Here is a 16,621-nt window from a genome sequence, read left to right on the forward strand (position 1 = left end):
TCCTAATCCCACCTTACTACTATGCAAGAAAAACAGTTGCTGACAGACAGTGAAGCTTTGAATACATATGAACCCATCAGACATCAATGACATGTTTCTGGAGCACAGAGGAGCAGGTGTGTAGATGAAACCATAGCTGGAGGACAGAGAGTGAAGCGGGGGGGGGGGGGGGGGGGGGCATTTACCAGCAGTACTACATTGAGAGGAGCTATGCAGCTTAATTTATGCCTGCGTGGGACACAGGAGCAACAGCTGATCTCACCAAATGTAGGTCAGAGCTCTAACTGGAGCGAAGGCCTACCGAAACGCATCTGGACAAGGGGGATCTCAGCAGCCGAGCGGTAGGCTAACGGGGTAAAAAAGGAAGGAGCCGTGTGAAGGGAAAAGGGAAAAGTACCTGACCAGGGGTAATTTCGGTATTTTCAAAGTATTCTCCTGGAGCTCAGAGGGGCTTTTAAGACCCCATAGCCAAGCTAAGCTCACCATTTCAATGTGTAATTTGGTTAGATGTTGGCAGGCTGCCTGGCTAATGTAATTCAAGAACAAGAGAGGGTACAGACTGAGGAGAAGGCAGGTAGATCATAATGGTGGAAGGAAAAATATGCAGGTTGCTGGCTACCTTCGCAAGTGCAAATTATGCTAGTACGATTCTTACATATTTTTCTATTGAGCAGTTATGTGAGTAATATTTCTAAGAAATGTTCAGTCGTGAACACAAACACAGGCCAGGGTGACACGACGCTACATGAAACCACTATTCATTTTCTGAGAAGTCAACTAAGAGAGAGAGCAGATTCGTGGGTTATTATGTTCTGAAAGGGTGCCGTGCTGTAACACTGCAGATCCGAAGGGTGTGGTGATGGATGACACAGGTGTTGGGTTACATTGGGCAGCTGTATAATAGGCTACATGCTCCATCATTTCCTATTAAATTAGGCCTAGGCTTAAAAATCACACAAAAAAGGCGGTGTTGTGTTCAGCTTTATTACGTTCGTCTAAAAGAATGCAATAATGTAAAGAATCACGTAGTCTTACGTCTTCTACGTCTTTATTCGAGTGCAAAAACAATGTCCCCATGTTTCATCTTCAAGCTAAATGCAAAGCATTTACTGGGCTATTTGACCCAGTAAATCAGGCATTCAAACTATTCCTATTTCCTAGATGTAACATTCATTTCTCAATTTGACTCAACAAAAAGATGTTACAATAGTGAATGTTTCTCAACGGGGGAGGGTGTTTTCTAAACTGTCACAAGTAAATGAGCAAATATTGACCTATCTGCTAAGAACTGACGAGGGGAGGAGGGACGTATGTATTATTTGTCCTAATCTTGTTGTGATCACGTTTTACTCAAAAGGCCTTGCGTTTGACGGCCATGGATGGGCTGGGACAAGCTGGGACGTGGAGCTGCTGCAGTAGGGGGGGGGGAGGAAACAAGTTGTCCCCAGTCTGACCAACCACATCTTATTGACAGGAAAGGCAACCAATCGGATGGCTCGGCATGATTGGTAGGTGGGGGGACGTTGATCAGCAATGCAGATAGGGGCCGATCTACTCACAAAATGTAAGGGAGAGAAAGGGTGCAATAGAGGGAAGGGAGAGGGCTAAGTCATTTGAGTTCCTCAAGCCATTCCTGGAAGCACTTTTCAGAATTGCTCTTTGGTGAGTTGTTTTCGTAAGGCTGCTCCCCCACGTTGCTGGTTGAGTGGGGAGAGATGGGAGATGGCTTAAGTAGTGAATAGATTCTAGAACATTCTGGAGGGGTATGTTTATCTGACATGCATGAGAGGTCAAGTTAAACGTGCTAATCTCATCTGTGCTGCTACCATATGATGAGGGGTAAGGTGGGGGATGGAAGGCCCCACTTTAAATGGAGGGGTGGAGTCACTCTCCAGTTGTGGACAGGGTCCCAGGTGTTTATTGGTTTATGGACACACACACACACACTAGTGACAGCAGTTTGTTCACCCGCACCAGCCAGCAATTGCTAACCCATCCGCAACCGCCCAACTATATGTGATAAAGTGAATATCTGAGGCCCGTACCCAACCCTAACCCGCTAACATATCAAATGCCTTCTAGGATACAGTCCGAGAGAAAACAATGTTTTTTTTACATGGGGTGCAGGATTTTTCCTTTGCCTGATTTAGATGTGTTTCTGCTTATAATTTCAAACATTTTGGTAGGCTACATGTTAGTCAACTTGTCTATAGATACATGCAGCTTATTTTCTGTCATAATACAGTATGTTGCCCTAGAATACTAAATAAACCCTTGCTCAACAGAATATCATAAATCGATAGAGTGAATGCTTCAATCTAGTTGACATCGGTCAAGTTCTCTGTCATCTCTGCTTCTTTCGTGGAGCAAAACCTTTTCGGGACCGGGGAGGAAATGCAAAATGTCCTAATGACATTGGTTGTAAGGAAATAGAAAGCTGCGAAAACAACCTAACATGTTTCTGATAAGATTTCAGATCCTTTTGGATGCATATTTTATGTGGTTGAAATGCTATCAGCTTTTTATGACGCTGATAAAGATAGCAGCTCTACAGACGGTATCTAACTGAGCATTTGCATTCTCTCAAGGTGCTGAAAGAAAGAATGTTTCTCCACTCCTGTTCCCCAGTCAAAATGTAGCCTACATTTGGTGTATAATTATACTGCAGGAAATGCTTAATTCTGCAGGAATTAATATCAAGGCTATGTGAGAGGTTATAGACCTACAGTCAGCGTCCAGATTTTGGTTTCCATTTAACCCATCTGAACAGTAAGCTACAATTCCCTTGACATGCCTCACAATCATCACACATAACAGGACTTCACCAAATCGATCCCAAACTTTACTTTTCTGCACCCCCCCCCCCCCCCCACCCCCACCCCCCACTCTCCATTTCACAGCTTCAATGTAGCCCATAAGCCTATAGATATAAATAGCACAAGAATGATACATTTATGGGACTTAAGGATGGTTCTCTTTATTCAACCTGCCCGCCACCCACCCACCCTTCCTCCACACAATATTTCATGACCCTAAACCCGCCCACCCAGAGGATATAACCGTGGAGACTGCGGGTTTAGAGTCAACCCATGCACCACTAACACACACTCTTTGAAGAGGAGTTTTACAATAGCTTGGCATTGAGTCACGTCACATTTGAACCTTGCAGCTGTGTCAACTATCAACTGAAACAGTCAGAGCTCAGAGCCAATGACATAGCAGCACCTAGCACAGGCAGGGCAGACATTAAGCCTATTTAAAGGTGAAGGAAGTTATAGAAGATGTTTAATACACGCATGATTACCCACACACACACTCTAGGGATGGGCATGGTTAATCAAATATCCGGATATCCGAACGGACGGTTAGTATTCAAACACTTCTGAGAGTTTTCATTTTTGGAGATTCTTTTTTAGGCCTATTTTAACAACGAAAAAGCTTCATCTAAATTATATTGTCCATGTTACATTGTTACACACGAGGATATACTATGACATTTGAAATGTCCTCAAGACCTGCTGGCACAGATAAAAAAATAAAATAAAAATAATAATTCACCAGAAAACTAAAAAAAATAAAAACTGAATCAGTTCTATGATGGAAAACATCAGACTTCTCTTTCACCGTTGCTGTTAGCCTAGGCTACTGTTTGCCAAAAAGTAAGGCTATAGCACCCTGGAAACAACTGTGCACTGTCTGGATTGTATTTAATACACCGATTATGTTTCCTAAGCGGAAGCAAACGAAAAGGGGAGGGACCTACCTGAATTTGTCCAATAGAAACTTGTTTTGGCTAATTATTAGCTAATGATTACACCCCAGCTGTTTGCATTTTGCATCATTGTGATTGGTCAAGAGAGTAGAGCACTTTTCTTCTTTTTTTTAATACTTTTTTTAAATATCAGGTTTTAAAAAATATTCATAGTATTTGAACAGCGACATAAAGCTCCTGCCCAAGTAAAAATTCCCTGACGGAATTATTATTTTTGGTTCCCTGCCCCCCACAAAATTAAAGTCAGTGCAGCTGGCTAGCCTGCTCTTTCTCTTCGCTAATGATGCGAGATGAGTTTGTGTTCAGTCTGTCTGTTGCATGTAGAACAACCTAGCCTATTCATTGATGATAGGCCCTGTTTTACTGGAGTTACGAGACATTGCAAGACAAGAAATACAGCATACCACTGCGAGATACAGCTTTTGATTGCCGATAGATAGAACCCTGCACTAGGCCTGACTCCATCTATACTGTGCACCTCCCCTCTCTCAGTCCCTCGCTAGTTCGCTATTAAAGATGGGTGTGTGTGTGTTCTCGGAAGTACAACTAATCAGTCTCCTCCATTCCAAAAATACAGAATCTTAGGAGTCGATTCTACTAAATGTCTTGGTAAGTCACAGTATTTAAATCAACTTTGAGGTACTTTTTTGGGAGAGAGTGGTCTGTGCGCAGGCAGCTAAAGATTATTTGATTGGCAGTTCTGGTTGTCTAGTGATAGACATTAGTCCCGCTTCAGAAGTGGCATTACTTTACAGACAAGTAAAATGCCCCTTCAGTGGTGCTTCGAAACTATTTCGTGTTGGCATTTAAAAAGCACCCTTACAAAGAAACATGCCGTAGCTGATGCACTTTCAAGGGTATATATGTATATATAAATAAATAAATAACTGCGGTAGATATAACTTCATTGCCCGGCCCTAGCGGTCATACATATGCAGTGCTTGACTAACTGTTTATATTTAGGTGCAGGAGCTCCACAATACTTTTGAGCTAATATTCTATCAGAGGAATAGGAGCTCAAGCAGTAGAACATTTTGAGGTGCCGGGATTCAGCTCCGGTAACCTCCTGCCCAAGTCAAGCACTACGTAATAGGACCATTATTCTGCATTGTGAATTGATCTGGAATTTTATGATTTGTTCTTATTTTAATGAAAAACCTATTTAAAAATGGCAGTTGAAACGTTAAGCAAAAGGTTATATTTGTCACATTGCTATTCAGATGCTTGCTCTGTAGAGTGTAGCCTTCTTTTGTCAAACTGGACTTTGGTTCACTCAGAATATGTCCAGGCACACCGAAACTCAAGCAGAGAAATTCACAGTGAAACTCAAAAGGATATGCCCCGACTGGCACCCTATTCCCTAATGGGCCCTGGTCAAAAGTAGTGCACTATATAGGGAATAGGGTACCATTTGGGACGTAACCATAGCCTGCCTGCCTACAGTAAAAGCTATGTGGAGGGAGGAGCAAACTCAGCTGCCTGCTAGTAGCACATTACTAATACAGCAGCCAGGTTCAATCTCAGTTCACCAAACCTCAATCGAATAATTCTCTCACCATTCTCAGCACTACAGTAGAAAACAAGTAGGCTACGGTACAACCCCTCCCTGCTCAATGTATGTGTTCACAATTCCCTTGTGAACGGACGGGGAGAGGGGTGAATGACAGGTTGATTCAAGTAGGGCTACATACAGTGGGGAAAAAAAGTATTTAGTCAGCCACCAATTGTGCAAGTTTTCCCACTTAAAAAGATGAGAGAGAGGCCTGTAATTTTCATCATAGGTACACGTCAACTATGACAGACAAAATGAGGAAAATAAATCCAGAAAATCACATTGTAGGATTTTTTATGAATTTATTTGCAAATTATGGTGGAAAATAAGTATTTGGTCAATAACAAAAGTTTCTCAACCTTTGTTGGCAATGACACAGGTCAAACGTTTTCTGTAAGTCTTCACAAGGTTTTCACACACTGTTGCTGGTATTTTGGCCCATTCCTCCATGCAGATCTCCTCTAGAGCAGTGATGTTTTGGGGCTGTCGCTGGGCAACACGGACTTTCAACTCCCTCCAAAGATTTTCTATGGGGTTGAGATCTGGAGACTGGCTAGGCCACTCCAGGACCTTGAAATGCTTCTTACGAAGCCACTCCTTCGTTGCCCGGGTGGTGTGTTTGGGATCATTGTCATGCTGAAAGACCCAGCCACGTTTCATCTTCAATGCCCTTGCTGATGGAAGGAGGTTTTCACTCAAAATGAATGGGCCCATTCATTCTTTCCTTTACACAGATCAGTCGTCCTGGTCCCTTTGCAGAAAAACAGCCCCAAAGCATGATGTTTCCACCCCCATGCTTCACAGTAGGTATGGTGTTCTTTGGATGCAACTCAGCATTCTTTGTCCTCCAAACACGACGAGTTGAGTTTTTACCAAAAAGTTCTATTTTGGTTTCATCTGACCATATGACATTTTCCCAATCCTCTTCTGGATCATCCAAATGCACTCTAGCAAACTTCAGATGGGCCTGGACATGTACTGGCTTAAGCAGGGGGACACGTCTGGCACTGCAGGATTTGAGTCCCTGGCGGCGTAGTGTGTTACTGATGGTAGGCTTTGTTACTTTGGTCCCAGCTCTCTGCAGGTCATTCACTAGGTCCCCCCGTGTGGTTCTGGGATTTTTGCTCACCGTTCTTGTGATCATTTTGACCCCACGGGATGAGATCTTGCATGGAGCCCCAGATCGAGGGAGATTATCAGTGGTCTTGTATGGCTTCCATTTCCTAATAATTGCTCCCACAGTTGATTTCTTCAAACCAAGCTGCTTACCTATTGCAGATTCAGTCTTCCCAGCCTGGTGCAGGTCTACAATTTTGTTTCTGGTGTCCTTTGACAGCTCTTTGGTCTTGGCCATAGTGGAGTTTGGAGTGTGACTGTTTGAGGTTGTGGACAGGTGTCTTTTATACTGATAACAAGTTCAAACAGGTGCCATTAATACAGGTAACGAGTGGAGGACAGAGGAGCCTCTTAAAGAAGAAGTTACAGGTCTGTGAGAGCCAGAAATCTTGCTTGTTTGTAGGTGACCAAATACTTATTGCCCACCATAATTTGCAAATGAATTCATTAAAAATCCTACAATGTGAATATTCTGGATTTTTTTTCTCAATTTGTATGTCATAGTTGACGTGTACCTATGATGAAAATTACAGGCCTCTCTCATCTTTTTAAGTGGGAGAACTTGCACAATTGGTGGCTGACTAAATACTTTTTTCCCCACTGTAGGTTGAATGTACAGTACCAGTCAAGGGTTTGGACACACCTACCTTCCAGTTTTTTTTTTAAATTTGTACTATTTTCTACATTGTAGGATAATAGTGAAGACATCAAAACTTGTGGAATTTCTTTCCTTCTTAATGAGTTTGAGCCAATCAGTTGTGTTGTGACAAGGTTGGGGTGGTATACAGAAGATAGCCATATTTGGTAAAAGACCAAGTCCATATTATGGCAAGAACAGCTCAAATAAGCAAAGAGAAACAACAGTCCATCATTACTTTAAGACATGAAGGTCAGTCAATACGGAACATTTCAAGAACTTTGAAGTGCAGTCGCAAAAACCATCAAGCTCTATGATGAAACTGGCTCTCATGAGGACTGCCACAGGAATGGAAGACCCAGAGTTACCTCTGCTGCAGAGGATAAGTTCATTAGAGATCCCAGCCTCAGAAATTGCAGCCCAAATAAATGCTTCACAGTTCAAGTAACAGACACATCAACATCAACTGTCCAGAGGAGATTGCGTGAATCAGGCCTTCACGGTCGAATTGCTGCAAAGAAACCAATACTAAAGGACACCAATAAGAAGAAGAGACTTGCTTGGGCCAAGAAACACGAGCATTGGACATTAGACCGGTGGAAATCTGTCCTTTGGTCTAATTTTTGGTTCCAATCGCTGTGTCATTGTGAGACGCAGAGTAGGCGAACGGATTATTTCCGCATGTGTGGTTCCCACCGTGAAGCACGGAGGAGGAGGTGTGATGGTGTGGTGGTGCTTTGCTGGTGACACTGTTCGTGATTTATTTAGAATTCAAGGCACACTTAACCAGCATGGCTACCACAGCATTCTGCAGCGATAAGCCATCCCATCTGGTTTGCACTTAGTGGGACTATCATTTGTTTTCCAACAGGACAATGACCCAACACACATCCAGGCTGTGTAAGGGCTATTTGACCAAGAAGGAGAGTGATGGAGTGCTGCATCAGATGACCTTGCCTCCACAATCCCCTGACCTCAACCCAATTTAGATGGTTTGCGATGAGTTGGACCGCAGAGTGAAGGAAAATCAGCCAACAAGTGCTCAGTACATGTGGAACTCCTGTTGGAAAAGCATTCCAGGTGAAGCTGTTTGAGAGAAAGCCAAGAGTGTGCAAATCTGTCTTCAAGGCAAAGGGTGGCTACTTTGAAGAATCTCAAATATAAAATATATTTTTATTTGTTTCACACTTTTTTGGTTACTACATGATTCCATATGTGTTATTTCATAGTTTTGATGTCTTCACTATTATTCTACAATGTAGAATATAGTAAAACAATTAACAAAAACCCTTGAATAGGTGTCCAAACTTTTGACTAGTACTGTACTTGGTCAAATTAAGTTACAATTATGGCCCGAGTTACATAGAAGGACAAACAAGATTCATCTAATAGCCTAAAATTGTTTGTGTGTGACAAGAACAGCTTGGTACGTAGTCTACCAGAGCTGCCAGTTACCTCTTGTATCAGCTACTGCAGGCACAGGTTTTCTTAATGGTTGCTTTCCCAAGTGTCTCTATATAGAAAAACCTCTAATCAACTTAAGCCTTTGAGAGGCAGCAGGGAGGGATAGAAATGAGGGTGGCTGTTTAGGGAAGTCCTGTCCTACACTCTCCAAACTATGTTACAGTTTGGATGTAATCATGATGGATCTCCCACTATAAAGAGAAAACTGTATTCACATTCAAGGGGGGAAATCATTGTATGTTGACCAACCTGCGCGCGCGCACACACACACACAGACGAGTCACACTCATAACCCAGGACAGTAAAGATCCAGTGAGTGTTTGGAATGTAAGGTGACCTCCCTTGGGCTGTCGTGTCAGAAAGTGAGCTCAGACTATGACTCAGCAATACCCTTACCCTACGCCAGGCAGCAAAGTAGACTACAGAGAACATTCTGGAGGATGTTTGATGCAAATAGGGTCAAAAGTAGTGCACTATGGCTTAGGGCTGGGCGGTGTACCGTATTTTACGATATATCGGTATTGATGCACGGACCAGTTTGGGTTTTTACTTTACCTTCTATAACGGTATTTGAATGTTTGGTTTGCTAAATGTGATACGCTGTGTGTAACGTACATTTCTATAGTTTACTTCTATAGTCATCGCTCTCCTCTCTCTCCATGCCCCTTTTCACACAGACCTGGACCCGCCCCCTGTCACTCAAGGAACGCATTTGTTGTTCCTCTACCACGAGACAATTGCATTCAGTCTCTGCATGGTCAACGCACCACATTAAACAATGTTAATGACAACGATACGGTTTTTTACTTTGCTTCTTAATATAAATCCACTAGCGTTCTATAATTACACTATTAGTTTGTGTTTTTTACATCTGCAAAAAGCTAGTTTGTCTTTTCTTAGTAAATTGGGCCTAAATCTTGTTAGCCACTAATGCTTCTGTGTGTTTTTTGTGCAACAGTATCTTCTAAATCAAAGAAGAATACACGAAGCAAGAATATATGTTAGCTACATCAAGTAGCTAAGAGAAAACATTCAATGTAGCCAAAGATTAAAGGGTCCCTTAGGAAACACTTGTTAACACTTTGGTTCCTACCCTGTCACTCCTCCCTGACATTTTCATTTGTTGTCATGTAAAACACTGTATTCAAAGTGCCCACTATTATATTCTAACTATATAATTTGAATAATCATAGTCAGGATCGAGGGAAATTAGAACAGAGCAAAGTACAGAGAGATCCTTGATGAAAACCTGCTCCAGAGCGCTCAGGACCTCAGACTGGGGTGAAGGTTCACCTTCCAACAGGATAACGACCCTAAGCACACAGCAAAGACAACACAGGAGCAAATTCGGGACAAGGCTCTGAATGTCCTTGAGTGGCCCAGCCAGAGCCCGGACTTGAACCCGATCTAACATCTCTGGAGAGACCTGAAAATAGCTGTGCAGCGATGCGCCGCATCCAACCTGACAGAGCTTGAGAGGATCTGCAGAGAACAAAAGGGAGAAACTCCCCAAATACAGCTGTGCCAAGCTTGTAGCGGCATACCCAAGAAGACTCGAGGCTGTAATCGCTTCCAAAGGTGCTTCAACAAAGTACTGAGTAAAGGGTCTGAATACTTATGTAAATGTGATTACCGTTTTTATTTTTAATACATTTCAACAAATGTAAAAAAAAACTGTTTTTGCTTTGTCATTATGGGGTATTGTGTGTAGATTGATGAGGGGAAAAACTATTTAAATCAATTTTAGAATAAGGCTGTTACTTAACAAAATTTGGATAAAGTCAAGGGGTCTGGATACTTTTCAAATGCACTTTTTCAACCATTTTCCATCCTCAACATTAGGAATAAGCAAAGGCTTTGATTTCTGGTCAAAGAGATGGAAAAGAGGTCTTTGAAAACATCTACCAAGAAAAGTCTTAAAGGGTATATGAAATATATAAAAACACAGTGCAGAAGTAAAAGACCAGGGCCAACTAATATCAACAATTATATTTAGTTAAACATTGGCCTGTGCCTTGAAATTCCATATATATTTTATAATTTCTCTCACTCATGAGGGAGGATAATGAAAGTTCACAGAAGTAGCAAGTAATGGTAGACCTATAATTATTAAGTGATTAAAATTCGAAATTAACTAAAATGGTAACAGAATTTCCTTAAAATCAGTAAAGGAATTACTGCAATTGAATTGGCTACAATGGGAAATCATAGTAGTCACAAACCACAGTCTTCCCTTCCACTGGCATACTATTATGTTCAACTCATAACCGTTTTCTTTGTCATCTGGTGGTCAAATCTCTCTCTCCCCCTCTCCAAATGAAATAGATAAAATAAAAATACAGTAAACATTCCTCACAAAAGTTTCAAAGGACATTTCAAATGTCATATTATGGCTATGTACAGTGTTATATCGATGTGCAAATAGTTAAAGAACAAAAGGGAAAATAAATAAACAAATATGGGTTGTATTTACAATAGTGTTTGTTCTTCACTGTTGCCCATTTCTTGTGGCAACAGGTCACAAATATTGCTGCTGTGATGGCACACTGTGGTATTTCACCCAATAGATATGGGAGTTCATCAAAATTGGATTCGTCTTTGAATTCTTTGTGGGTCTGTGTAATCTGAGGGAAATGTGTCTCTAATATGGTCATACATTTGGCAGAAGGTTAGGAAGTGCAGCTCAGTTTCCACCTCATTTTGTGGGCAGTGTGCACATAGCCTTGCTATTGAGAGAGGCTGCCGTAGGCAGACCTGGCTCTCAAGAGAAGACAGGCTATGCGTACCGAGTCTGTACATAGTCGAAGCTTTCCTTAAATTTTGGGTCAGTCATAGTGGTCAGGTATTCTGCCACTGTGTACTCTGTTTAGGGCCAAATAGCATTCCAATTTGCTCTGTTTTTCAGGAAAATTCTTTCCAATGTGTCAAGTAATTATCTTGTTGTTTTCTCATGATTGGGTTGGGTCTAATTGTGTTGCTGTTGCTGTCCTGAGGCTCTGTGGGATTTGTTTGTGTTTGTGAACAGAGCCCCAGGACCAGCTTGCTTATGAGACTCTTCTCTAGGTTAATCTCTCTGTAGGGGATGGCTTTGTTATGGAAGATTTGGAAATCGCTTCCTTTTAGGTGGTTGTAGAATTGAACAGCTCTTTACTGGATTTTGATAATTAGCGGGTATCGGCCTAATTCTGCTCTGCATGCATTATTTGGTGTTTTATGTTGTACACGGGGGATGTTTTTGCAGAATAAAGGGCAATGGTTCTATAACTGATCCAAGTATTTTTAGACAGATCCTAATTGGGATGTGGAGTTTTATGTTCCTTTTGATGCCGTAAAGCCCTTCTTGCCTCGTCTCTCAGATCGTTCACAGCTTTGTGGAAGTTACCTGTGGTGCTGATGTCTAAGCCAAGGTAGGTATAGTTGTTTGTGTGCTCTAGGAAAACGGTGTCTAGATGGAATTTGTATTTGTGGTCCTGGCAAATTGACCTTTTTTGGAACACCATTATTTTTGTCTTACTGAGACTGACTGTCAGGGTTCAGGTCTGACAGAAGATCTAGGTGCTGCTGTAGGCCCTCCTTGGTGTGTCTCTCTCTCCCTCTATCACACACACACGAGTCCCCTCTCTTTCCATTCACTGTAACCTGCATCCTTACCCACTGAGCACCGACCAACACCAGACATCCATGGAAGTTGAAAAGTAGTAGAAATTTGGTCAGTCCGCCCTGGTCTTGATTTCAATGTCCACAGAAGAGTTCAATCTTGTATTCATCAGACCAGAGAATCGTGTTTCTCATGGTCTGAGAGTCTTTAGGTGCCTTTTGGCAAACTATAAGTGGGCTGTCATGTGCCTTTTACTAAGGATTGGCTTCTGTCTGGCCACTCTACCATAAAGGCCTGATTGGTTGAGTGCTGCACAGAGATGGTTGTCCTTCTGGAAGGTTCTCTTATCTCCACAGAGGAATTCTGGAACTCTGTCAGTGACCATCGGGTTCTTGGTCACCTCCCTGACCAAGGCCCTTCTCCCACGATTGCTCAGTTTGGCTGGGCGGCCAGCTCTAGGAAGAGTCTTGGTGGTTCCAAACTTCTTCCATTTAAGAATGATGGAGGCCACTGTGTTCTTGGGGACCTTCAATGCTGCAGAAATGTTTTGGTACCCTTCCCCAGATCTGTGCCTCAAAGCAATCCTGTCTTGGAGCTCTACGGACAATTCATTCGACCTCATGGCTTGGTTTTTGCTCTGACATACACTGTCAACTGTGGGACCTTATATAGACAGGTGTGTGCCTTTCTAAATCATGTCTAATCAATTGAATTTATCACAGGTGGACTCCAATCAAGTTGTAGAAACATCTCAAGGATGATCAATGGAAACAGGATGCACCTGAGCTCAATTTTGAGTCTCAAAGAGTCTGAATATTTATGTAAATTAAGGTATTTCTGTTTTGGCTTTGTCATTATGGGGATTGTGTGTAGATTGATGAGATTTTGTATTTATTTAATCCATTTTAGAGTAAGGCTGTAACGTAACAGTAAGTGGAAAAGGGGAAGAAGGGGTCTGAATACTTTCCGAATGCACTGTATATCTTATAATATATATTCCACCTCGTGTGACACGCAGCAACTACCTGTCTGGGGAGCTGTGTGCACTGTGATTAATTTTTAGAAGAGCTGCGCACAGGCATAAAAGTTGGTCTAATTTATTCAAAAGTCTACTAAAGTGAGACTTTGTCCTTGTGTTTCTTGGCTATTTACATTGTTTTGTGCACAAGCAAGGTTGTTTTTCAATGTTTGAGTTTGCCTCAGGGAAGACCAAATGGCTACTAGTCAGATTCTCCATCTCACAGGCACACTGCTGTCACTGATGACTGGAGCAAGCAGCTGAGTGCCCTCGTTGCCACAGTAACCTCCCGCCCTTAAAGGGGCAGCTGAACATTTTTGTCTGATATTTTGGTTAAACGACTTGGGTCACAAAATATGTAATACAAATTTGCAATATCACATCACTTCTTACTAGTAATCAATGTATTATTACAAAAAAATGTTTGTGTGTAATTATGGCGGAAAAATATGTTGGCTGTTACAATATAGCCTTGTAAAAAATTATGTCCTTTTCGAAGTCAAGTTGCTTGTCCCGGTGACCTAAACTGATATGAATGGAATTAAATATTGGCGGCGTACCAAATGGCACCCTATTCCTTATATAGTGTTCTTATTTTGACCAGGTTCCCATAGGGCTCTGGTCAAAAGTAGTGCACTATATAGGGCGCCATTTGGGACGCACCCATTGTTTTGGCCTCCATGGCCTGCTTCAGATAAAAAGCTCAAACAGTTCAAAACAATGGAAAGCCTTGTCTTATAAAAAAGACAGGTCTAGCGGTTAATACTAACTACAATTAGTTAATTTTTTTGCTTTAAGATTTCATAACATGCATCTGAAGAGAACTATGCAAGAACAGGAAAAAAAGTGCAGATAGGTGGCTGATGTAACATGGTCAAAGGTACTGGCACATATCCAGGAAAAGCCAATAAAGGCTGGCTTAAAGATCAATCAAAGCTGGTCGCACACACACAATAAAAATGTGTTATTTATTTACTTATAAAATATTATGTTATGAAAGTACTAAGGAAAACTTATCTAGTCTTAACGCCCTACTACTATGACATTCATAAGCCTAAACAGTTTTGAACAATACCAGGAAGTCTTGAAATAGCCATGTTGAAAAGCTGAGTCGTTTTTTGTACTTCAGTTTAGTGATTGAGCTACTAACTGCTTGGGCTACAAAAGACAGAGCAGTCACAGCCGTGACCTTTGAGAGGCCTCCTGCAGGGGACCAATCAGACTGTCAATCACAGACTGAAGAGAAGGCGGGAAAGAGGACAGCTCACATCTCAATGAACTGACCAAGACTGTCATTTCAGCTCAAAAACATACGTTAGGCTGTCATACATATGTCCTCCACTCTCCAGCCTCCTCCAGTTTTTCTGAGAGCCTAACAAGAGGAAAGATGGAAACTGTCTCCTGTCATCTGATGACCTCGCTCCAATAGGACCTTGTTAGTGCAGATCATTAACAGAAGCCTACAGGAGTTAACAAATGAGAGCGCCGTCTAGTCCCTAAATAACGATCCTGAAGAAAAACAAGGCTGGATGTCTTTTGATAAAGGCAACAGCAAGCCTAAAAAAAACGTTTCGTTTTTAAAGTAAACACTGCAACGGCAGTCCTTCATTTATTTTTGTTGTGGTTGTCACATTCTATTAACGCACTGAAAAAAGCAAGACTCCTCACCATTGAATTTGACACATTTATTCCACCTATACAACAAGAGTGCCTCTATAAACACACACACACACACACACACACACACACAGTTACGAACAAATCCACATTCTCATGGACGACCATGAGCCATATTGCTCGCCAGGCATGGCAGTGTGCGGAGCCGAGCGTTGGAAACAGGACTCCTGTTACAGAGCCCTTAAAGACCAACCCTCCCAGTCTAACCAGTTGCAGACGTATAAAAAACACCACCCACCCAGCGATACCCTGTCCAACCAACCGCAGGCTCCGTTTAGGACATGCCCCGCGATGATGCGTATTTCACAGGGCCACCTTATTCTGATTAGGCCCCTCCCACCCAAGTCATGATGCGTATTCTACACCCATTCCCCTATTTTGGCTATAAATTTGGCTATTCTTCGGTGGAGGCAGCCATCGCAGAGGCAGCACCAGTAAAACCTGAAATGGATCAGAGGAAAGAATGTAGGCTGTGCTAAAAAGGTTTAAATTACGAAAACTGGCTAGTAATTATGTCAAAACACAATATACTGTATTTACCATTGATGATAGTTCAGCATAAAGGCCTAATATTGATGGAAAAGGTTATTATTAATGATAATCAAAATGCTGAATAGGGCTTATCGGTGGGAATTATAAAAAAAAAACGTTTTACAACAAAACAATATCCTACCTATTGACTCCGTGAAACATCAATGATTCTCCCTCACCTGGTCCAGTACCAGGTAAATCCATCAGACTCTCCAGCTACTCGTATTGCAGCTGAAGGTCGTAACCTCTATCTCTGCCATTCGTGGGAACCATCCACCAACTCTCATTAAACCCAGTCCTTGAATGCGATAAGGATTTCTCCCACATGCAGCAGTTAATGTGTCCGGATCAAAGTTCCCAGGCTACACTGATAATGACTGTGTGTGTGTCCATGCATAGGTCTGTGTGTATGTGTGTGACGTGTGTGTCAGAGCATGTGAGCATAGTTCAGCAGTTGGAAGCTCATGGAGCGGTGTGCAACGGTCCATGTCCTTTCCTACAGCTCTGCTAAAAACCGCTCCCACTCCAAATTCGCTCCATTCATTAAAATCACAATTTAACCAACACCCATCTATTTTTGTGACTACCTGGACCTACCAATTGTTTTTGAAGTATTGAAACCAAACCATATGGATTTGAATGAAAAGTATTTGAATAAACATGAAAAGGTGAATGTAAGACACAAACATCATTTCAAATAGGCTACATGTCATATTAAACAGCATATAAACACTAAATAGGTCAGGAACCAGACAGCGAAAATGAATTATTTAGGCTGTATTATTTCAATTATTTCAAGGCTGTAGCCTACAAAGAAATACATTGTGAAGCATTTGCGAGTGTGACACAACAGGCTGGTAGGGACATAAAGGGACATTAAGGGACATTAAAGTGCTCAGCATTTAAACATTTTGTTGTATTAAATCATTATAGTCTAGAAATTACGCATATAGGCTGTGACTTACATAAAATTAAATACAAATTAAACGAAAAATGATTCATTAGTGCCTTTGAATTCCTTATTTGAAACAAGAGTTTGGCCAGTCTGTGGCTTCATGCGATGGTGCCTGGAAAGGCGGCAAGCAGCGGAGAATATCCTCTCCACATTTGCAGAGCCACTGAGGATGCTAAACATCCTTTTGGCCAATTTCTTTCTATAGGTAGGCCTAACGGTTTTTAGGCAAAATACCCCAATCAAAACGGAAAGCTCCTTGAACGTGGGAATATGCCTATTGGGCCAAAATCAATTATGGCCT

The 16,621-nt window shown here is 41.8% G+C and overlaps 1 protein-coding gene across 1 annotated transcript in view; it reads right to left on the reverse strand.

Moving 5' to 3' along the window:
• Positions 1–16,621, reverse strand: part of LOC311103297 (KAT8 regulatory NSL complex subunit 1-like) — an 87,874-nt gene that overhangs the window by 58,720 nt on the left and 12,533 nt on the right.

The sequence above is a fragment of the Coregonus lavaretus genome (assembly GCF_964263955.1).
Source record: "Coregonus lavaretus genome assembly, chromosome: 28".
Lineage (NCBI taxonomy): Eukaryota > Metazoa > Chordata > Actinopteri > Salmoniformes > Salmonidae > Coregonus > Coregonus lavaretus.